Raw genomic sequence first — 23,459 nt, 5'->3', positions numbered from 1 at the left:
TTTTCTTTCCCAGGGAAAATGGAAAAATTATGTGCCCTGGGGCCCCTGGCCCTGGGCTGTGCCCTGACTGCAAAAAATCCTTATATCGAAGGATGGACCCCACACCGAAGTTGTCCCCACCTCAAACTTGTGCTGCCCTGATAGACCCAAGGGAGCCCTACAAACTGACATCAGGAACCTGGACTGCTGAGTTTTCTTTCCCAGGGAAAATGGAAAAATGATGTGCCCAGGGGCCCCTGGCCATGGGCTGGGCACTCACTGCAAAAAATCCTTACATCGAAGGATGGACCCCACACCGAAGATGTCCCCACCTCAAACTTGTGCTGCCCTGATAGACCCAAGGGAGCCCTACAAACTGACATCAGGAACCTGGACTGCTGAGTTTTCTTTCCCAGGGAAAATGGAAAAAGGGTGTGCCCAGGGGCCCCTGGCCCTGGGCTGAGGCCTCACTGCAAAGAATCCTTATATCGAAGGATGGAGCCCAGACCGAAGTTGTCCATACATCAAACTTGTGCTGCCCTGATAGACCCAAGGGAGCCCTACAAACTGACATCAGGAACGTGGACTGCAGAGTTTTCTTTACCAGGGAAAATGGAAAAAGGATGTGCCCAGGGGCCGCTGGCCCTGACTGCAAAAAATCCTTATATTAAAGGATGGACCCCACACCGAAGTTGTCCCCACCTCAAACTTGTGCTGCCCTGATACACCCAAGGGAGCCCTACAAACTGACATCAGGAACCTGGACTGCTGAGTATTCTTTCCCAGGGAAAATGGAAAAAGGATGTGCCCAGGGTCCCCTGGCCCTGGGCTGGGCACTGACTTCAAAAAATCCTTATATCGAAGGATGGACCCCACACCGAAGATGTCCCCACCTCAAACTTGTGCTGCCCTGATAGACCCAAGAGAGCCCTACAAACTGACATCAGGAACCTGGACTGCTGAGTTTTCTTTCCCAGGGAAAATGGAAGAAGGATGTGCCCAGGGGCCCCTGGCCCTGGGTTGGGGCCTCACTACAAAAAAATCCTTACATCGAAGGATGGACCCCACACCGAAGTTGTCCCCACCTCAAACTTGTGCTGCCCTGATAGACCCAAGGGAGCCCTACAAACTGACATCAGGAAGCTGGACTGCTGAGTTTTCTTTCCCAGGGAAAATGGAAAAAGGATGGGTCCAGGGTCCCCTGGACTTGGGCTGGGGCCTCACTGCAAAGAATCCTTATATCGAAGGATGGACCCCACACCGAAGTTGTCCCCACCTCAAACATCTGCTGCCCTGATAGACCCAAGGGAGCCCTACAAACTGACATCTGGAACCTGGACTGCTGAGTTTTCTTTCCCAGGGAAAATGGAAAAATGATGTGCCCAGGGACCCCTGGCCATGGGCTGGGCACTCACTGCAAAAAATCCTTACATCGAAGGATGGACCCCACACCGAAGATGTCCCCACCTCAAACTTGTGCTGCCCTGATAGACCCAAGGGAGCCCTACAAACTGACATCAGGAACCTGGACTGCTGAGTTTTCTTTCCCAGGGAAAATGGAAAAAGGATGTGCCCAGGGGCCCCTGGCCCTGGGCTGAGGCCTCACTGCAAAGAATCCTTATATCGAAGGATGGACCCCAGACCGAAGTTGTCCCCACCTCAAACTTGTGCTGCCCTGATAGACCCAAGGGAGCCCTACAAACTGACATCAGGAACCTGGACTGCTGAGTATTCTTTCCCAGGGAAAATGGAAAAAGGATGTGCCCAGGGGCCGCTGGCCCTGACTGCAAAAAATCCTTATATTGAAGGATGGACCCCACACCGAAGTTGTCCCCACCTCAAACTTGTGCTGCCCTGATAGACCCAAGGGAGCCCTACAAACTGACATCAGGAACCTGGACTGCTGAGTTTTCTTTCCCAGGGAAAATGGAAAAAGGATGTGCCCAGGGCCCCCTGGCCCTGGGCCCCTGGCCCTGACTGCAAAAAATCCTTATGTCGAAGGATGGACCCCACACCGAAGTTGTCCCCACCTCAAACTTGTGCTGCCCTGATAGACCCAAAAGAGCCCTACAAACTGACATCAGGAACCTGGACTGCTGAGTTTTCTTTCCCAGGGAAAATGGAAAGCGGATGTACCCGGTGGCCCCTGGCCCTGACTGCAAAAAATCCTTATATCGAAGGATGGACCCCACACCGAAGTTGTCCCCACCTCAAACTTGTGCTGCCCTGATAGACCCAAGGGAGCCCTACAAACTGACATCAGGAACCTGGACTGCTGAGTTTTCTTTCCCAGGGAAAATGGAAAAAGGATGTGCCCAGGGGCCCCTGGCCCTGACTGCAAAAAATTCTTATATCGAAGGATGGAGCCCACACCGAATTTGTCCCCACCTCAAACTTGTGCTGCCCTGATAGACCCAAGGGAGCCCTACAAACTGACATCAGGAACCTGGACTGCTGAGTTTTCTTTCCCAGGGAAAATGGAAAAAGGATGTGCCCGGTGGACCCTGGCCCTGACTGCAAAAAATCCTTATATCGAAGGATGGACCCCAGACCGAAGTTGTCCCCACCTCAAAGTTGTGCTCCCTGATAGACCCAAGGGAGCCCTACAAACTGACATCTGGAACCTGGACTGCTGAGTTTTCTTTCCCAGGGGAAATGGAAAAAGGATGTGCCCAGGGGCCCCTGTCCCTGACTGCAAAAAATTCTTATATCGAAGCATGGACCCCAGACCGAAGTTGTCCCCACCTCAAACTTGTGCTGCCCTGATAGACCCAAGGGAACCCTACAAACTGACATCAGGAACCTGGACTGCTGAGTTTTCTTTCCCAGGGAAAATGGAAAAAGGATGTGCCCAGGGGCCCCTGGAACTGACTGCAAAAAATCCTTATATTGAAGGATGGACCCCACACCGAAGTTGTCCCCACCTCAAACTTGTGCTGCCCTGATAGACCCAAGGGAGCCCTACAAACTGACATCAGGAACCTGGACTGCTGAGTTTTCTTTCCCAGGGAAAATGGAAAAATTATGTGCCCTGGGGCCCCTGGCCCTGGGCTGTGCCCTGACTGCAAAAAATCCTTATATCGAAGGATGGACCCCACACCGAAGTTGTCCCCACCTCAAACTTGTGCTGCCCTGATAGACCCAAGGGAGCCCTACAAACTGACATCAGGAACCTGGACTGCTGAGTTTTCTTTCCCAGGGAAAATGGAAAAATGATGTGCCCAGGGGCCCCTGGCCATGGGCTGGGCACTCACTGCAAAAAATCCTTACATCGAAGGATGGACCCCACACCGAAGATGTCCCCACCTCAAACTTGTGCTGCCCTGATAGACCCAAGGGAGCCCTACAAACTGACATCAGGAACCTGGACTGCTGAGTTTTCTTTCCCAGGGAAAATGGAAAAAGGGTGTGCCCAGGGGCCCCTGGCCCTGGGCTGAGGCCTCACTGCAAAGAATCCTTATATCGAAGGATGGAGCCCAGACCGAAGTTGTCCATACATCAAACTTGTGCTGCCCTGATAGACCCAAGGGAGCCCTACAAACTGACATCAGGAACGTGGACTGCAGAGTTTTCTTTACCAGGGAAAATGGAAAAAGGATGTGCCCAGGGGCCGCTGGCCCTGACTGCAAAAAATCCTTATATTAAAGGATGGACCCCACACCGAAGTTGTCCCCACCTCAAACTTGTGCTGCCCTGATACACCCAAGGGAGCCCTACAAACTGACATCAGGAACCTGGACTGCTGAGTTTTCTTTCCCAGGGAAAATGGAAAAAGGATGTGCCCAGGGGCCCCTGGCCCTGGGCCCCTGGCCCTGACTGCAAAAAATCCTTATATCGAAGCATGGACTCCACACCGAAGTTGTCCCCACCTCAAACTTGTGCTGCCCTGATAGACCCAAGGGAGCCCTACAAACTGACATCAGGAACCTGGACTGCTGAGTTTTCTTTCCCAGGGAAAATGGAAAAAGGATGTGCCCAGGGGCCCCTGGCCCTGACTGCAAAAACTCCTTATATCGAAGGATGGACCCCACACCGAAGTTGTCCCCACCTCAAACTTGTGCTGCCCTGATAGACCCAAGGGAGCCCTACAAACTGACATCAGGAACCTGGACTGCTGAGTTTTCTTTCCCAGGGAAAATGGAAAAAGGATGTGCCCAGGCGCCCCTGGCCCTGACTGCAAAAAATTCTTATATTGAAGGATGGACCCCACACCGAAGTTGTCCCCACCTCAAACTTGTGCTGCCCTGATAGACCCAAGGGAGCCCTACAAACTGACATCAGGAACCTGGACTGCTGAGTTTTCTTTCCCAGGGAAAATGGAAAAAGGTTGTGCCCAGGGGCCCCTGGCCCTGACTGCAAAAAATCTTTATATCGAAGGATGGAACCCACACCGAAGTTGTCCCCACCTCAAACTTGTGCTGCCCTGATAGACCCAAGGGAGCCCTTCAAACTGACATCAGGAACCTGGACTGCTGAGTTTTCTTTCCCAGGGAAAATGGAAAAAGGATGTGCCCAGGGGCCCCTGTCGCTGACTGCAAAAAATCCTTATATCGAAGCATGGACCCCACACCGAAGTTGTCCCCACCTCAAACTTGTGCTGCCCTGATAGACCCAAGGGAGCCCTACAAACTGACATCAGGAACCTGGACTGCTGAGTTTTCTTTCCCAGGGAAAATGGAAAAAGGATGTGCCCAGGGGCCGCTGGTTCTGACTGCAAAAAATCCTTATATCGAAGGATGGACCCCACACCGAAGTTGTCCCCACCTCAAACTTGTGCTGCCCTGATAGACCCAAGGGAGCCCTACAAACTGACATCAGGAACCTGGACTGCTGAGTTTTCTTTCCCAGGGAAAATGGAAAAAGGATGTGCCCAGGGGCCCCTGGCCCTGACTGCAAAAAATCCTTATATCGAAGCATGGACCCCACACCGAATTTGTCCCCACCTCAAACTTGTGCTGCCCTGATAGACCCAAGGGAACCCTACAAACTGACATCAGGAACCTGGACTGCTGAGTTTTCTTTCCCAGGGGAAATGGAAAAAGGATGTGCCCGGTGGACCCTGGCCCTGACTGCAAAAAATCCTTATATCGAAGGATGGACCCCACACCGAAGTTGTCCCCACCTCAAAGTTGTGCTGCACTGATAGACCCAAGGGAGCCCTACAAACTGACATCAGGAACCTGGACTGCTGAGTTTTCTTTCCCAGGGAAAATGGAAAAATGATGTGCCCAGGGGCCCCTGGCCCTGACTGCAAAAAACCCTTATATCGAAGGATGGAGCCCACACCGAAGTTGTCCCCACCTCAAACTAGTGCTGCCCTGATAGACCCAAGGGAGCCCTACAAACTGACATCAGGAACCTGGACTGCTGAGTTTTCTTTCCCAGGGAAAATGGAAGAAGCATGTGCCCGGTGGCCCCTGGACCTGGGCTGGGGCCTCACTGCAAAGAATCCTTATATCGAAGGATGGACCCCACACCGAAGTTGTCCCCACCTCAAACTTGTGCTGCCCTGATAGACCCAAGGGAGCCCTACAAACTGACATCAGGAACCTGGACTGCTGAGTTTTCTTTCCCAGGGAAAATGGAAAAAGGGTGTGCCCAGGGGCCCCTGTCCCTGACTGCAAAAAATTCTTATATCGAAGGATGGACCCCAGTCCGAAGTTGTCCCCACCTCAAACTTGTGCTGCCCTGATAGACCCAAGGGAACCCTACAAACTGACATCAGGAACCTGGACTGCTGAGTTTTCTTTCCCAGGGAAAATGGAAAAAGGATGTGCCCAGGGGCCCCTGGCCATGGGCTGGGCACTCACTGCAAAAAATCCTTATATCGAAGGATGGACCCCACACCGAAGTTGTCCCCACCTCAAACTTGTGCTGCCCTGATAGACCCAAGGGAGCCCTACAAACTGACATCAGGAACCTGGACTGCTGAGTTTTCTTTCCCAGGGAAAATGGAAAAAGGATGTGCCCAGGGGCCCCTGGCCCTGACTGCAAAAAATCCTTATATCGAAGGATGGACCCCACACCGAAGTTGTCCCCACCTCAAACTTGTGCTGCCCTGATAGACCCAAGGGAGCCCTACAAACTGACATCAGGAACCTGGACTGCTGAGTTTTCTTTCCCAGGGAAAATGGAAAAAGGATGTGCCCGGTGGACCCTGGCCCTGACTGCAAAAAATCCTTATATCGAAGGATGGACCCCAGACCGAAGTTGTCCCCACCTCAAAGTTGTGCTCCCTGATAGACCCAAGGGAGCCCTACAAACTGACATCTGGAACCTGGACTGCTGAGTTTTCTTTCCCAGGGGAAATGGAAAAAGGATGTGCCCAGGGGCCCCTGTCCCTGACTGCAAAAAATTCTTATATCGAAGCATGGACCCCAGACCGAAGTTGTCCCCACCTCAAACTTGTGCTGCCCTGATAGACCCAAGGGAACCCTACAAACTGACATCAGGAACCTGGACTGCTGAGTTTTCTTTCCCAGGGAAAATGGAAAAAGGATGTGCCCAGGGGCCCCTGGAACTGACTGCAAAAAATCCTTATATTGAAGGATGGACCCCACACCGAAGTTGTCCCCACCTCAAACTTGTGCTGCCCTGATAGACCCAAGGGAGCCCTACAAACTGACATCAGGAACCTGGACTGCTGAGTTTTCTTTCCCAGGGAAAATGGAAAAATTATGTGCCCAGGGGCCCCTGGCCCTGGGCTGTGCCCTGACTGCAAAAAATCCTTATATCGAAGGATGGACCCCACACCGAAGTTGTCCCCACCTCAAACTTGTGCTGCCCTGATAGACCCAAGGGAGCCCTACAAACTGACATCAGGAACCTGGACTGCTGAGTTTTCTTTCCCAGGGAAAATGGAAAAATGATGTGCCCAGGGGCCCCTGGCCATGGGCTGGGCACTCACTGCAAAAAATCCTTACATCGAAGGATGGACCCCACACCGAAGATGTCCCCACCTCAAACTTGTGCTGCCCTGATAGACCCAAGGGAGCCCTACAAACTGACATCAGGAACCTGGACTGCTGAGTTTTCTTTCCCAGGGAAAATGGAAAAAGGGTGTGCCCAGGGGCCCCTGGCCCTGGGCTGAGGCCTCACTGCAAAGAATCCTTATATCGAAGGATGGAGCCCAGACCGAAGTTGTCCATACATCAAACTTGTGCTGCCCTGATAGACCCAAGGGAGCCCTACAAACTGACATCAGGAACGTGGACTGCAGAGTTTTCTTTACCAGGGAAAATGGAAAAAGGATGTGCCCAGGGGCCGCTGGCCCTGACTGCAAAAAATCCTTATATTAAAGGATGGACCCCACACCGAAGTTGTCCCCACCTCAAACTTGTGCTGCCCTGATACACCCAAGGGAGCCCTACAAACTGACATCAGGAACCTGGACTGCTGAGTTTTCTTTCCCAGGGAAAATGGAAAAAGGATGTGCCCAGGGGCCCCTGGCCCTGGGCCCCTGGCCCTGACTGCAAAAAATCCTTATATCGAAGCATGGACCCCACACCGAAGTTGTCCCCACCTCAAACTTGTGCTGCCCTGATAGACCCAAGGGAGCCCTACAAACTGACATCAGGAACCTGGACTGCTGAGTTTTCTTTCCCAGGGAAAATGGAAAAAGGATGTGCCCAGGGGCCCCTGGCCCTGACTGCAAAAACTCCTTATATCGAAGGATGGACCCCACACCGAAGTTGTCCCCACCTCAAACTTGTGCTGCCCTGATAGACCCAAGGGAGCCCTACAAACTGACATCAGGAACCTGGACTGCTGAGTTTTCTTTCCCAGGGAAAATGGAAAAAGGATGTGCCCAGGCGCCCCTGGCCCTGACTGCAAAAAATTCTTATATTGAAGGATGGACCCCACACCGAAGTTGTCCCCACCTCAAACTTGTGCTGCCCTGATAGACCCAAGGGAGCCCTACAAACTGACATCAGGAACCTGGACTGCTGAGTTTTCTTTCCCAGGGAAAATGGAAAAAGGTTGTGCCCAGGGGCCCCTGGCCCTGACTGCAAAAAATCTTTATATCGAAGGATGGAACCCACACCGAAGTTGTCCCCACCTCAAACTTGTGCTGCCCTGATAGACCCAAGGGAGCCCTTCAAACTGACATCAGGAACCTGGACTGCTGAGTTTTCTTTCCCAGGGAAAATGGAAAAAGGATGTGCCCAGGGGCCCCTGTCGCTGACTGCAAAAAATCCTTATATCGAAGCATGGACCCCACACCGAAGTTGTCCCCACCTCAAACTTGTGCTGCCCTGATAGACCCAAGGGAGCCCTACAAACTGACATCAGGAACCTGGACTGCTGAGTTTTCTTTCCCAGGGAAAATGGAAAAAGGATGTGCCCAGGGGCCGCTGGTTCTGACTGCAAAAAATCCTTACATCGAAGGATGGACCCCACACCGAAGTTGTCCCCACCTCAAACTTGTGCTGCCCTGATAGACCCAAGGGAGCCCTACAAACTGACATCAGGAACCTGGACTGCTGAGTTTTCTTTCCCAGGGAAAATGGAAAAAGGATGTGCCCAGGGGCCCCTGGCCCTGACTGCAAAAAATCCTTATATCGAAGCATGGACCCCACACCGAATTTGTCCCCACCTCAAACTTGTGCTGCCCTGATAGACCCAAGGGAACCCTACAAACTGACATCAGGAACCTGGACTGCTGAGTTTTCTTTCCCAGGGGAAATGGAAAAAGGATGTGCCCGGTGGACCCTGGCCCTGACTGCAAAAAATCCTTATATCGAAGGATGGACCCCACACCGAAGTTGTCCCCACCTCAAAGTTGTGCTGCACTGATAGACCCAAGGGAGCCCTACAAACTGACATCAGGAACCTGGACTGCTGAGTTTTCTTTCCCAGGGAAAATGGAAAAATGATGTGCCCAGGGGCCCCTGGCCCTGACTGCAAAAAACCCTTATATCGAAGGATGGAGCCCACACCGAAGTTGTCCCCACCTCAAACTAGTGCTGCCCTGATAGACCCAAGGGAGCCCTACAAACTGACATCAGGAACCTGGACTGCTGAGTTTTCTTTCCCAGGGAAAATGGAAGAAGCATGTGCCCAGGGGCCCCTGGACCTGGGCTGGGGCCTCACTGCAAAGAATCCTTATATCGAAGGATGGACCCCACACCGAAGTTGTCCCCACCTCAAACTTGTGCTGCCCTGATAGACCCAAGGGAGCCCTACAAACTGACATCAGGAACCTGGACTGCTGAGTTTTCTTTCCCAGGGAAAATGGAAAAAGGGTGTGCCCAGGGGCCCCTGTCCCTGACTGCAAAAAATTCTTATATCGAAGGATGGACCCCAGTCCGAAGTTGTCCCCACCTCAAACTTGTGCTGCCCTGATAGACCCAAGGGAACCCTACAAACTGACATCAGGAACCTGGACTGCTGAGTTTTCTTTCCCAGGGAAAATGGAAAAAGGATGTGCCCAGGGGCCCCTGGCCATGGGCTGGGCACTCACTGCAAAAAATCCTTATATCGAAGGATAGACCCCACTCCGAAGATGTCACCACCTCAAACTTGTGCTGCCCTGATAGACCCAAGGGAGCCCTACAAACTGACATCAGGAACCTGGACTGCTGAGTTTTCTTTCCCAGGGAAAATGGAAAAAGGTTGTGCCCAGGGGCCCCTGGCCCTGACTGCAAAAAATCCTTATATCGAAGGATGGACCCCACACCGAAGTTGTCCCCACCTCAAACTTGTGCTGCCCTGATAGACCCAAGGGAGCCCTACAAACTGACATCAGGAACCTGGACTGCTGAGTTTTCTTTCCCAGGGAAAATGGAAAAAGGATGTGCCCAGGGGCCCCTGGACCTGGGCTGGGGCCTCACTGCAAAGAATCCTTATATCCAAAGATAGACCCCACACCGAAGTTGTCCCCACCTCAAACTTGTGCTGCCCTGATAGACCCAAGGGAGCCCTACAAACTGACATCAGGAACCTGGACTGCTGAGTTTTCTTTCCCAGGGAAAATGGAAAACTGATGTGCCCAGGGGCCCCTGGCCCTGACTGCAAAAAATCCTTTTATCGAAGCATGGACCCCACACCGAAGTTGTCCCCACCTCAAACTTGTGCTGCCCTGATAGACCCAAGGGAGCCCTACAAACTGACATCAGGAACCTGGACTGCTGAGTTTTCTTTCCCAGGGAAAATGGAAAAAGGATGTGCCCAGGGGCCCCTGGCCCTGACTGCAAAAAACCCTTATATCGAAGGATGGAGCCCACACCGAATTTGTCCCCACCTCAAACATCTGCTGCCCTGATAGACCCAAGGGAGCCCTACAAACTGACATCAGGAACCTGGACTGCTGAGTTTTCTTTCCCAGGGAAAATGGAAAAAGGATGTGCCCAGGGGCCCCTGGCCATGGGCTGGGCACTCACTGCAAAAAATCCTTACATCGAAGGACGGACCCCACACAGAAGATGTCCCCACCTCAAACTTGTGCTGCCCTGATAGACCCAAGGGAGCCCTACAAACTGACATCAGGAACCTGGACTGCTGAGTTTTCTTTCCCAGGGAAAATGGAAAAAGGATGTGCCCAGGGGCCCCTGGCCCTGGGCTGAGGCCTCACTGCAAAGAATCCTTATATCGAAGGATGGAGCCCAGACCGAAGTTGTCCATACCTCAAACTTGTGCTGCCCTGATACACCCAAGGGAGCCCTACAAACTGACATCAGGAACCTGGACTGCTGAGTTTTCTTTCCCAGGGAAAATGGAAAAAGGATGTGCCCAGGGGCCGCTGGCCCTGACTGCAAAAAATCCTTATATTAAAGGATGGACCCCACACCGAAGTTGTCCCCACCTCAAACTTGTGCTGCCCTGATACACCCAAGGGAGCCCTACAAACTGACATCAGGAACCTGGACTGCTGAGTTTTCTTTCCCAGGGAAAATGGAAAAAGGATGTGCCCAGGGGCCCCTGGCCCTGGGCCCCTGGCCCTGACTGCAAAAAATCCTTATATCGAAGGATGGACCCCACACCGAAGTTGTCCCCACCTCAAACTTGTGCTGCCCTGATAGACCCAAGGGAGCCCTACAAACTGACATCAGGAACCTGGACTGCTGAGTTTTCTTTCCCAGGGAAAATGGAAAAAGGATGTGCCCAGGGGCCCCTGGCCCTGACTGCAAAAACTCCTTAAATCGAAGGATGGACCCCACACCGAAGTTGTCCCCACATCAAACTTGTGCTGCCCTGATAGACCCAAGGGAGCCCTACAAACTGACATCAGGAACCTGGACTGCTGAGTTTTCTTTCCCAGGGAAAATGGAAAAAGGATGTGCCCAGGCGCCCCTGGCCCTGACTGCAAAAAATTCTTATATTGAAGGATGGACCCCACACCGAATTTGTCCCCACCTCAAACTTGTGCTGCCCTGATAGACCCAAGGGAGCCCTACAAACTGACATCAGGAACCTGGACTGCTGAGTTTTCTTTCCCAGGGAAAATGGAAAAAGGATGTGCCCAGGGGCCGCTGGTTCTGACTGCAAAAAATCCTTATATCGAAGCATGGACCCCACACCGAAGTTGTCCCCACCTCAAACTTGTGCTGCCCTGATAGACCCAAGGGAGCCCTACAAACTGACATCAGGAACCTGGACTGCTGAGTTTTCTTTCCCAGGGAAAATGGAAAAAGGATGTGCCCAGGGGCCCCTGGCCCTGACTGCAAAAAATCCTTATATCGAAGCATGGACCCCACACCGAAGTTGTCCCCACCTCAAACTTGTGCTGCCCTGATAGACCCAAGGGAGCCCTACAAACTGACATCAGGAACCTGGACTGCTGAGTTTTCTTTCCCAGGGAAAATGGAAAAAGGATGTGCCAGGGGCCCCTGGCCCTGACTGCAAAAAATTCTTATATCGAAGGATGGACCCCACACCGAATTTGTCCCCACCTCAAACTTGTGCTGCCCTGATAGACCCAAGGGAGCCCTACAAACTGACATCAGGAACCTGGACTGCTGAGTTTTCTTTCCCAGGGAAAATGGAAAAAGGATGTGCCCGGTGGACCCTGGCCCTGACTGCAAAAAATCCTTATATCGAAGGATGGACCCCACACCGAAGTTGTCCCCACCTCAAAGTTGTGCTGCCCTGATAGACCCAAGGGAGCCCTACAAACTGACATCAGGAACCTGGACTGCTGAGTTTTCTTTCCCAGGGAAAATGGAAAAAGGATGTGCCCAGGGGCCCCTGGCCCTGGGCCCCTGGCCCTGACTGCAAAAAATCCTTATATCGAAGGATGGACCCCAGACCGAAGTTGTCCCCACCTCAAACTTGTGCTGCCCTGATAGACCCAAGGGAGCCCTACAAACTGACATCAGGAACCTGGACTGCTGAGTATTCTTTCCCAGGGAAAATGGAAAAAGGATGTGCCCAGGGTCCCCTGGCTCTGGGTTGGGGCCTCACTACAAAAAAATCCTTATATCGAAGGATGGACCCCACACCGAAGTTGTCCCCACCTCAAACTTGTGCTGCCCTGATAGACCCAAGGGAACCCTACAAACTGACATCAGGAAGCTGGACTGCTGAGTTTTCTTTCCCAGGGAAAATGGAAAAAGGATGGGTCCAGGGTCCCCTGGACTTGGGCTGGGGCCTCACTGCAAAGAATCCTTATATCGAAGGATGGACCCCACACCGAAGTTGTCCCCACCTCAAACATCTGCTGCCCTGATAGACCCAAGGGAGCCCTACAAACTGACATCTGGAACCTGGACTGCTGAGTTTTCTTTCCCAGGGGAAATGGAAAAAGGATGTGCCCAGGGGCCCCTGTCCCTGACTGCAAAAAATTCTTATATCGAAGGATGGACCCCAGACCGAAGTTGTCCCCACCTCAAACTTGTGCTGCCCTGATAGACCCAAGGGAACCCTACAAACTGACATCAGGAACCTGGACTGCTGAGTTTTCTTTCCCAGGGAAAATGGAAAAATGATGTGCCCAGGGACCCCTGGCCATGGGCTGGGCACTCACTGCAAAAAATCCTTACATCGAAGGATGGACCCCACACCGAAGATGTCCCCACCTCAAACTTGTGCTGCCCTGATAGACCCAAGGGAGCCCTACAAACTGACATCAGGAACCTGGACTGCTGAGTTTTCTTTCCCAGGGAAAATGGAAAAAGGATGTGCCCAGGGGCCCCTGGCCCTGGGCTGAGGCCTCACTGCAAAGAATCCTTATATCGAAGGATGGAGCCCAGACCGAAGTTGTCCCCACCTCAAACTTGTGCTGCCCTGATAGACCCAAGGGAGCCCTACAAACTGACATCAGGAACCTGGACTGCTGAGTTTTCTTTCCCAGGGAAAATGGAAAAAGGATGTGCCCAGGGGCCGCTGGCCCTGACTGCAAAAAATCCTTATATTGAAGGATGGACCCCACACCGAAGTTGTCCCCACCTCAAACTTGTGCTGCCCTGATAGACCCAAGGGAACCCTACAAACTGACATCAGGAACCTGGACTGCTGAGTTTTCTTTCCCAGGGAAAATGGAAAAAGGATGTGCCCAGGGCCCCCTGGCCCTGGGCCCCTGGCCCTGACTGCAAAAAATCCTTATATCGAAGGATGGACCCCACACCGAAGTTGTCCCCACCTCAAACTTGTGCTGCCCTGATAGACCCAAGGGAGCCCTACAAACTGACATCAGGAACCTGGACTGCTGAGTTTTCTTTCGCAGGGAAAATGGAAAGCGGATGTACCCGGTGGCCCCTGGCCCTGACTGCAAAAAATCCTTATATCGAAGGATGGACCCCACACCGAAGTTGTCCCCACCTCAAACTTGTGCTGCCCTGATAGACCCAAGGGAGCCCTACAAACTGACATCAGGAACCTGGACTGCTGAGTTTTCTTTCCCAGGGAAAATGGAAAAAGGATGTGCCCAGGGGCCCCTGGCCCTGACTGCAAAAAATTCTTATATCGAAGGATGGAGCCCACACCGAATTTGTCCCCACCTCAAACTTGTGCTGCCCTGATAGACCCAAGGGAGCCCTACAAACTGACATCAGGAACCTGGACTGCTGAGTTTTCTTTCCCAGGGAAAATGGAAAAAGGATGTGCCCGGTGGACCCTGGCCCTGACTGCAAAAAATCCTTATATCGAAGGATGGACCCCACACCGAAGTTGTCCCCACCTCAAAGTTGTGCTCCCTGATAGACCCAAGGGAGCCCTACAAACTGACATCTGGAACCTGGACTGCTGAGTTTTCTTTCCCAGGGGAAATGGAAAAAGGATGTGCCCAGGGGCCCCTGTCCCTGACTGCAAAAAATTCTTATATCGAAGCATGGACCCCAGACCGAAGTTGTCCCCACCTCAAACTTGTGCTGCCCTGATAGACCCAAGGGAACCCTACAAACTGACATCAGGAACCTGGACTGCTGAGTTTTCTTTCCCAGGGAAAATGGAAAAAGGATGTGCCCAGGGGCCCCTGGAACTGACTGCAAAAAATCCGTATATTGAAGGATGGACCCCACACCGAAGTTGTCCCCACCTCAAACTTGTGCTGCCCTGATAGACCCAAGGGAGCCCTACAAACTGACATCAGGAACCTGGACTGCTGAGTTTTCTTTCCCAGGGGAAATGGAAAAAGGATGTGCCCAGGGGCCCCTGGCCCTGGGCTGAGGCCTCACTGCAAAAAATCCTTATATCGAAGGATGGACCCCACACCGAAGTTGTCCCCACCTCAAACTTGTGCTGCCCTGATAGACCCAAGGGAGCCCTACAAACTGACATCAGGAACCTGGACTGCTGAGTTTTCTTTCCCAGGGAAAATGGAAAAATGATGTGCCCAGGGGCCCCTGGCCATGGGCTGGGCACTCACTGCAAAAAATCCTTACATCGAAGGATGGACCCCACACCGAAGATGTCCCCACCTCAAACTTGTGCTGCCCTGATAGACCCAAGGGAGCCCTACAAACTGACATCAGGAACCTGGACTGCTGAGTTTTCTTTCCCAGGGAAAATGGAAAAAGGGTGTGCCCAGGGGCCCCTGGCCCTGGGCTGAGGCCTCACTGCAAAGAATCCTTATATCGAAGGATGGAGCCCAGACCGAAGTTGTCCATACCTCAAACTTGTGCTGCCCTGATAGACCCAAGGGAGCCCTACAAACTGACATCAGGAACCTGGACTGCTGAGTTTTCTTTCCCAGGGAAAATGGAAGAAGCATGTGCCCAGGGGCCGCTGGCCCTGACTGCAAAAAATCCTTATATTAAAGGATGGACCCCACACCGAAGTTGTCCCCACCTCAAACTTGTGCTGCCCTGATACACCCAAGGGAGCCCTACAAACTGACATCAGGAACCTGGACTGCTGAGTTTTCTTTCCCAGGGAAAATGGAAAAAGGATGTGCCCAGGGGCCCCTGGCCCTGGGCCCCTGGCCCTGACTGCAAAAAATCCTTATATCGAAGGATGGACCCCACACCGAAGTTGTCCCCACCTCAAACTTGTGCTGCCCTGATAGACCCAAGGGAGTCCTACAAACTGACATCAGGAACCTGGACTGCTGAGTTTTCTTTCCCAGGGAAAATGGAAAAAGGATGTGCCCAGGGGCCCCTGGCCCTGACTGCAAAAACTCCTTATATCGAAGGATGGACCCCACACCGAAGTTGTCCCCACCTCAAACTTGTGCTGCTCTGATACACCCAAGGGAGCCCTACAAACTGACATCAGGAACCTGGACTGCTGAGTTTTCTTTCCCAGGGAAAATGGAAAAAGGATGTGCCCAGGGGCCGCTGGGAACTGACTGCAAAAAATCCTTATATCGAAGGATGGACCCCACACCGAAGTTGTCCCCACCTCAAACTTGTGCTGCCCTGATAGACCCAAGGGAGCCCTACAAACTGACATCAGGAACCTGGACTGCTGAGTTTTCTTTCCCAGGGAAAATGGAAAAATGATGTGCCCAGGGACCCCTGGCCATGGGCTGGGCACTCACTGCAAAAAATCCTTACATCGAAGGATGGACCCCACACCGAAGATGTCCCCACCTCAAACTTGTGCTGCCCTGATAGACCCAAGGGAGCCCTACAAACTGACATCAGGAACCTGGACTGCTGAGTTTTCTTTCCCAGGGAAAATGGAAAAAGGATGTGCCCAGGGGCCCCTGGCCCTGGGCTGAGGCCTCACTGCAAAGAATCCTTATATCGAAGGATGGAGCCCAGACCGAAGTTGTCCCCACCTCAAACTTGTGCTGCCCTGATAGACCCAAGGGAGCCCTACAAACTGACATCAGGAACGTGGACTGCTGAGTTTTCTTTCCCAGGGAAAATGGAAAAAGGATGTGCCCAGGGGCCGCTGGCCCTGACTGCAAAAAATCCTTATATTGAAGGATGGACCCCACACCGAAGTTGTCCCCACCTCAAACTTGTGCTGCCCTGATAGACCCAAGGGAACCCTACAAACTGACATCAGGAACCTGGACTGCTGAGTTTTCTTTCCCAGGGAAAATGGAAAAAGGATGTGCCCAGGGCCCCCTGGCCCTGGGCCCCTGGCCCTGACTGCAAAAAATCCTTATATCGAAGGATGGACCCCACACCGAAGTTGTCCCCACCTCAAACTTGTGCTGCCCTGATAGACCCAAGGGAGCCCTACAAACTGACATCAGGAACCTGGACTGCTGAGTTTTCTTTCCCAGGGAAAATGGAAAGCGGATGTACCCGGTGGCCCCTGGCCCTGACTGCAAAAAATCCTTATATCGAAGGATGGACCCCACACCGAAGTTGTCCCCACCTCAAACTTGTGCTGCCCTGATAGACCCAAGGGAGCCCTACAAACTGACATCAGGAACCTGGACTGCTGAGTTTTCTTTCCCAGGGAAAATGGAAAAAGGATGTGCCCAGGGGCCCCTGGCCCTGACTGCAAAAAATTCTTATATCGAAGGATGGAGCCCACACCGAATTTGTCCCCACCTCAAACTTGTGCTGCCCTGATAGACCCAAGGGAGCCCTACAAACTGACATCAGGAACCTGGACTGCTGAGTTTTCTTTCCCAGGGAAAATGGAAAAAGGATGTGCCCGGTGGACCCTGGCCCTGACTGCAAAAAATCCTTATATCGAAGGATGGACCCCACACCGAAGTTGTCCCCACCTCAAAGTTGTGCTCCCTGATAGACCCAAGGGAGCCCTACAAACTGACATCTGGAACCTGGACTGCTGAGTTTTCTTTCCCAGGGGAAATGGAAAAAGGATGTGCCCAGGGGCCCCTGTCCCTGACTGCAAAAATTCTTATATCGAAGCATGGACCCCAGACCGAAGTTGTCCCCACCTCAAACTTGTGCTGCCCTGATAGACCCAAGGGAACCCTACAAACTGACATCAGGAACCTGGACTGCTGAGTTTTCTTTCCCAGGGAAAATGGAAAAAGGATGTGCCCAGGGGCCCCTGGAACTGACTGCAAAAAATCCGTATATTGAAGGATGGACCCCACACCGAAGTTGTCCCCACCTCAAACTTGTGCTGCCCTGATAGACCCAAGGGAGCCCTACAAACTGACATCAGGAACCTGGACTGCTGAGTTTTCTTTCCCAGGGGAAATGGAAAAAGGATGTGCCCAGGGGCCCCTGGCCCTGGGCTGTGCCCTGACTGCAAAAAATCCTTATATCGAAGGATGGACCCCACACCGAAGTTGTCCCCACCTCAAACTTGTGCTGCCCTGATAGACCCAAGGGAGCCCTACAAACTGACATCAGGAACCTGGACTGCTGAGTTTTCTTTCCCAGGGAAAATGGAAAAATGATGTGCCCAGGGGCTTCTGGCCATGGGCTGGGCACTCACTGCAAAAAATCCTTACATCGAAGGATGGACCCCACACCGAAGATGTCCCCACCTCAAACTTGTGCTGCCCTGATAGACCCAAGAGAGCCCTACAAACTGACATCAGGAACCTGGACTGCTGAGTTTTCTTTCCCAGGGAAAATGGAAAAAGGGTGTGCCCAGGGGCCCCTGGCCCTGGGCTGAGGCCTCACTGCAAAGAATCCTTATATCGAAGGATGGACCCCACACCGAAGTTGTCCATACCTCAAACTTGTGCTGCCCTGATAGACCCAAGGGAGCCCTACAAACTGACATCAGGAACGTGGACTGCAGAGTTTTCTTTCCCAGGGAAAATGGAAAAAGGATGTGCCCAGGGGCCGCTGGCCCTGACTGCAAAAAATCCTTATATTAAAGGATGGACCCCACACCGAAGTTGTCCCCACCTCAAACTTGTGCTGCCCTGATACACCCAAGGGAGCCCTACAAACTGACATCAGGAACCTGGACTGCTGAGTTTTCTTTCCCAGGGAAAATGGAAAAAGGATGTGCCCAGGGGCCCCTGGCCCTGGGCCCCTGGCCCTGACTGCAAAAAATCCTTATATCGAAGGATGGACCCCACACCGAAGTTGTCCCCACCTCAAACTTGTGCTGCCCTGATAGACCCAAGGGAGCCCTACAAACTGACATCAGGAACCTGGACTGCTGAGTTTTCTTTCCCAGGGAAAATGGAAAAAGGATGTGCCCAGGGGCCCCTGGCCCTGACTGCAAAAACTCCTTATATCGAAGGATGGACCCCACACCGAAGTTGTCCCCACCTCAAACTGGTGCTGCCCTGATAGACCCAAGGGAGCCCTACAAACTGACATCAGGAACCTGGACTGCTGAGTTTTCTTTCCCAGGGAAAATGGAAAAAGGATGTGCCCAGGCGCCCCTGGCCCTGACTGCAAAAAATTCTTATATTGAAGGATGGACCCCACACCGAAGTTGTCCCCACCTCAAACTTGTGCTGCCCTGATAGACCCAAGGGAGCCCTACAAACTGACATCAGGAACCTGGACTGCTGAGTTTTCTTTCCCAGGGAAAATGGAAAAAGGATTTGCCCAGGGGCCCCTGCCCCTGACTGCAAAAAATCTTTATATCGAAGGATGGAACCCACACCGAAGTTGTCCCCACCTCAAACTTGTGCTGCCCTGATAGACCCAAGGGAGCCCTTCAAACTGACATCAGCAACCTGGACTGCTGAGTTTTCTTTCCCAGGGAAAATGGAAAAAGGATGTGCCCAGGGGCCCCTGTCGCTGACTGCAAAAAATCCTTATATCGAAGCATGGACCCCACACCGAAGTTGTCCCCACCTCAAACTTGTGCTGCCCTGATAGACCCAAGGGAGCCCTACAAACTGACATCAGGAACCTGGACTGCTGAGTTTTCTTTCCCAGGGAAAATGGAAAAAGGATGTGCCCAGGGGCCGCTGGTTCTGACTGCAAAAAATCCTTATATCGAAGGATGGACCCCACACCGAAGTTGTCCCCACCTCAAACTTGTGCTGCCCTGATAGACCCAAGGGAGCCCTACAAACTGACATCAGGAACCTGGACTGCTGAGTTTTCTTTCCCAGGGAAAATGGAAAAAGGATGTGCCCAGGGGCCCCTGGCCCTGACTGCAAAAAATCCTTATATCGAAGCATGGACCCCACACCGAAGTTGTCCCCACCTCAAACTTGTGCTGCCCTGATAGACCCAAGGGAGCCCTACAAACTGACATCAGGAACCTGGACTGCTGAGTTTTCTTTCCCAGGGAAAATGGAAAAAGGATGTGCCAGGGGCCCCTGGCCCTGACTGCAAAAAATTCTTATATCGAAGGATGGACCCCACACCGAATTTGTCCCCACCTCAAACTTGTGCTGCCCTGATAGACCCAAGGGAGCCCTACAAACTGACATCAGGAACCTGGACTGCTGAGTTTTCTTTCCCAGGGAAAATGGAAAAAGGATGTGCCCGGTGGACCCTGGCCCTGACTGCAAAAAATCCTTATATCGAAGGATGGACCCCACACCGAAGTTGTCCCCACCTCAAAGTTGTGCTGCACTGATAGACCCAAGGGAGCCCTACAAACTGACATCAGGAACCTGGACTGCTGAGTTTTCTTTCCCAGGGAAAATGGAAAAAGGATGTGCCCAGGGGCCCCTGGCCCTGACTGCAAAAAACCCTTATATCGAAGGATGGAGCCCACACCGAATTTGTCCCCACCTCAAACTTGTGCTGCCCTGATACACCCAAGGGAGCCCTACAAACTGACATCAGGAACCTGGATTGCTGAGTTTTCTTTCCCAGGGAAAATGGAAAAGGGATGTACCCGGTGGCCCCTGGCCCTGACTGCAAAAAATCCTTATATCGAAGGATGGACCCCACACCGAAGTTGTCCCCACCTCAAACTAGTGCTGCCCTGATAGACCCAAGGGAGCCCTACAAACTGACATCAGGAACCTGGACTGCTGAGTTTTCTTTCCCAGGGAAAATGGAAGAAGCATGTGCCCAGGGGCCCCTGGACCTGGGCTGGGGCCTCACTGCAAAGAATCCTTATATCGAAGGATGGACCCCACACCGAAGTTGTCCCCACCTCAAACTTGTGCTGCCCTGATAGACCCAAGGGAGCCCTACAAACTGACATCAGGAACCTGGACTGCTGAGTTTTCTTTCCCAGGGAAAATGGAAAAAGGATGTGCCCAGGGCCCCCTGGCCATTGGCTGGGCACTCACTGCAAAAAATCCTTATATCGAAGGATGGACCCCACACCGAAGTTGTCCCCACCTCAAACTTGAGCTGCCCTGATAGACCCAAGGGAACCATACAAACTGACATCAGGAACCTGGACTGCTGAGTTTTCTTTCCCAGGGAAAATGGAAAAATGATGTGCCCAGGGGCCCCTGGCCATGGGCTGGGCACTCACTGCAAAAAATCCTTATATCGAAGGATGGACCCCACTCCGAAGATGTCACCACCTCAAACTTGTGCTGCCCTGATAGACCCAAGGGAGCCCTACAAACTGACATCAGGAACCTGGACTGCTGAGGTTTCTTTCCCAGGGAAAATGGAAAAAGGTTGTGCCCAGGGGCCCCTGGCCCTGACTGCAAAAAATCCTTATATCGAAGGATGGACCCCACACCGAAGTTGTCCCCACCTCAAACTTGTGCTGCCCTGATAGACCCAAGGGAGCCCTACAAACTGACATCAGGAACCTGGACTGCTGAGTTTTCTTTCCCAGGGAAAATGGAAAAAGGATGTGCCCAGGGGCCCCTGGACCTGGGCTGGGGCCTCACTGCAAAGAATCCTTATATCCAAAGATAGACCCCACACCGAAGTTGTCCCCACCTCAAACTTGTGCTGCCCTGATAGACCCAAGGGAGCCCTACAAACTGACATCAGGAACCTGGACTGCTGAGTTTTCTTTCCCAGGGAAAATGGAAAAAGGATGTGCCCAGGGGCCCCTGGCCCTGACTGCAAAAAACCCTTATATCGAAGGATGGAGCCCACACCGAATTTGTCCCCACCTCAAACTTGTGCTGCCCTGATAGACCCAAGGGAGCCCTACAAACTGACATCAGGAACCTGGACTGCTGAGTTTTCTTTCCCAGGGAAAATGGAAAAACGATGTGCCCGGTGGCCCCTGGCCCTGACTGCAAAAAATCCTTATATCGAAGGATGGACCCCACACCGAAGTTGTCCCCACCTCAAACTTGTGCTGCCCTGATAGACCCAAGGGAGCCCTACAAACTGACATCAGGAAGCTGGACTGCTGAGTTTTCTTTCCCAGGGAAAATGGAAAAAGTGTGTGCCCAGGTGCCCCTGGACCTGGGCTGGGGACTCACTGCAAAGAATCCTTATATCGAAGGATGGACCCCACACCGAAGTTGTCCCCACCTCAAACTTGTGCTGCCCTGATAGACCCAAGGGAGCCCTACAAGCTGACATCAGGAACCCTGACTGCTGAGTTTTCTTTCCCAGGGAAAATGGAAAAAGGATGTGCCCGGTGGCCCCTGGCCCTGACTGCAAAAAATCCTTATATCGAAGGATGGACCCCACGCCGAAGTTGTCCCCACCTCAAACTTGTGCTGTCCTGATAGACCCAAGGGAGCCCTACAAACTGACATCAGGAACCTGGACTGCTGAGTTTTCTTTCCCAGGGAAAATGGAAAAATGATGTGCCTAAGGGCCCCTGGCTCTGACTGCAAAAAATCCTTATATCGAAGCATGGACCCCACACCGAAGTTGTCCCCACCTCAAACTTGTGCTGCCCTGATACACCCAAGGGAGCCCTACAAACTGACATCAGGAACCTGGACTGCTGAGTTTTCTTTCCCAGGGAAAATGGAAAAAGGATGTGCCCAGGGGCCCCTGGCCCTGACTGCAAAAAACCCTTATATCGAAGGATGGAGCCCACACCGAATTTGTCCCCACCTCAAACTTGTGCTGCCCTGATAGACCCAAGGGAGCCCTTCAAACTGACATCAGCAACCTGGACTGCTGAGTTTTCTTTCCCAGGGAAAATGGAAAAAGGATGTGCCCAGGGGCCCCTGGCCCTGGGCTGAGGCCTCACTGCAAAGAATCCTTATATCGAAGGATGGAGCCCAGACCGAAGTTGTCCCCACCTCAAACTTGTGCTGCCCTGATAGACCCAAGGGAGCCCTACAAACTGACATCAGGAACCTGGACTGCTGAGTTTTCTTTCCCAGGGAAAATGGAAAAAGGATGTGCCCAGGGGCCGCTGGCCCTGACTGCAAAAAATCCTTATATTGAAGGATGGACCCCACACCGAAGTTGTCCCCACCTCAAACTTGTGCTGCCCTGATAGACCCAAGGGAACCCTACAAACTGACATCAGGAACCTGGACTGCTGAGTTTTCTTTCCCAGGGAAAATGGAAAAAGGATGTGCCCAGGGCCCCCTGGACCTGGGCCCCTGGCCCTGACTGCAAAAAATCCTTATATCGAAGGATGGACCCCACACCGAAGTTGTCCCCACCTCAAACTTGTGCTGCCCTGATAGACCCAAGGGAGCCCTACAAACTGACATCAGGAACCTGGACTGCTGAGTTTTCTTTCCCAGGGAAAATGGAAAGCGGATGTACCCGGTGGCCCCTGGCCCTGACTGCAAAAAATCCTTATATCGAAGGATGGACCCCACACCGAAGTTGTCCCCACCTCAAACTTGTGCTGCCCTGATAGACCCAAGGGAGCCCTACAAACTGACATCAGGAACCTGGACTGCTGAGTTTTCTTTCCCAGGGAAAATGGAAAAAGGATGTGCCCAGGGGCCCCTGGCCCTGACTGCAAAAAATTCTTATATCGAAGGATGGAGCCCACACCGAATTTGTCCCCACCTCAAACTTGTGCTGCCCTGATAGACCCAAGGGAGCCCTACAAACTGACATCAGGAACCTGGACTGCTGAGTTTTCTTTCCCAGGGAAAATGGAAAAAGGATGTGCCCGGTGGACCCTGGCCCTGACTGCAAAAAATCCTTATATCGAAGGATGGACCCCACACCGAAGTTGTCCCCACCTCAAAGTTGTGCTCCCTGATAGACCCAAGGGAGCCCTACAAACTGACATCTGGAACCTGGACTGCTGAGTTTTCTTTCCCAGGGGAAATGGAAAAAGGATGTGCCCAGGGGCCCCTGTCCCTGACTGCAAAAAATTCTTATATCGAAGCATGGACCCCAGACCGAAGTTGTCCCCACCTCAAACTTGTGCTG

The sequence above is a fragment of the Lonchura striata genome, chromosome 18 (genome assembly GCF_050655825.1).
Source record: "Lonchura striata isolate lonStrDom1 chromosome 18, ASM5065582v1, whole genome shotgun sequence".
NCBI classification, from domain to species: Eukaryota; Metazoa; Chordata; class Aves; order Passeriformes; family Estrildidae; genus Lonchura; species Lonchura striata.
This window is presented reverse-complemented; position numbering follows the sequence as displayed.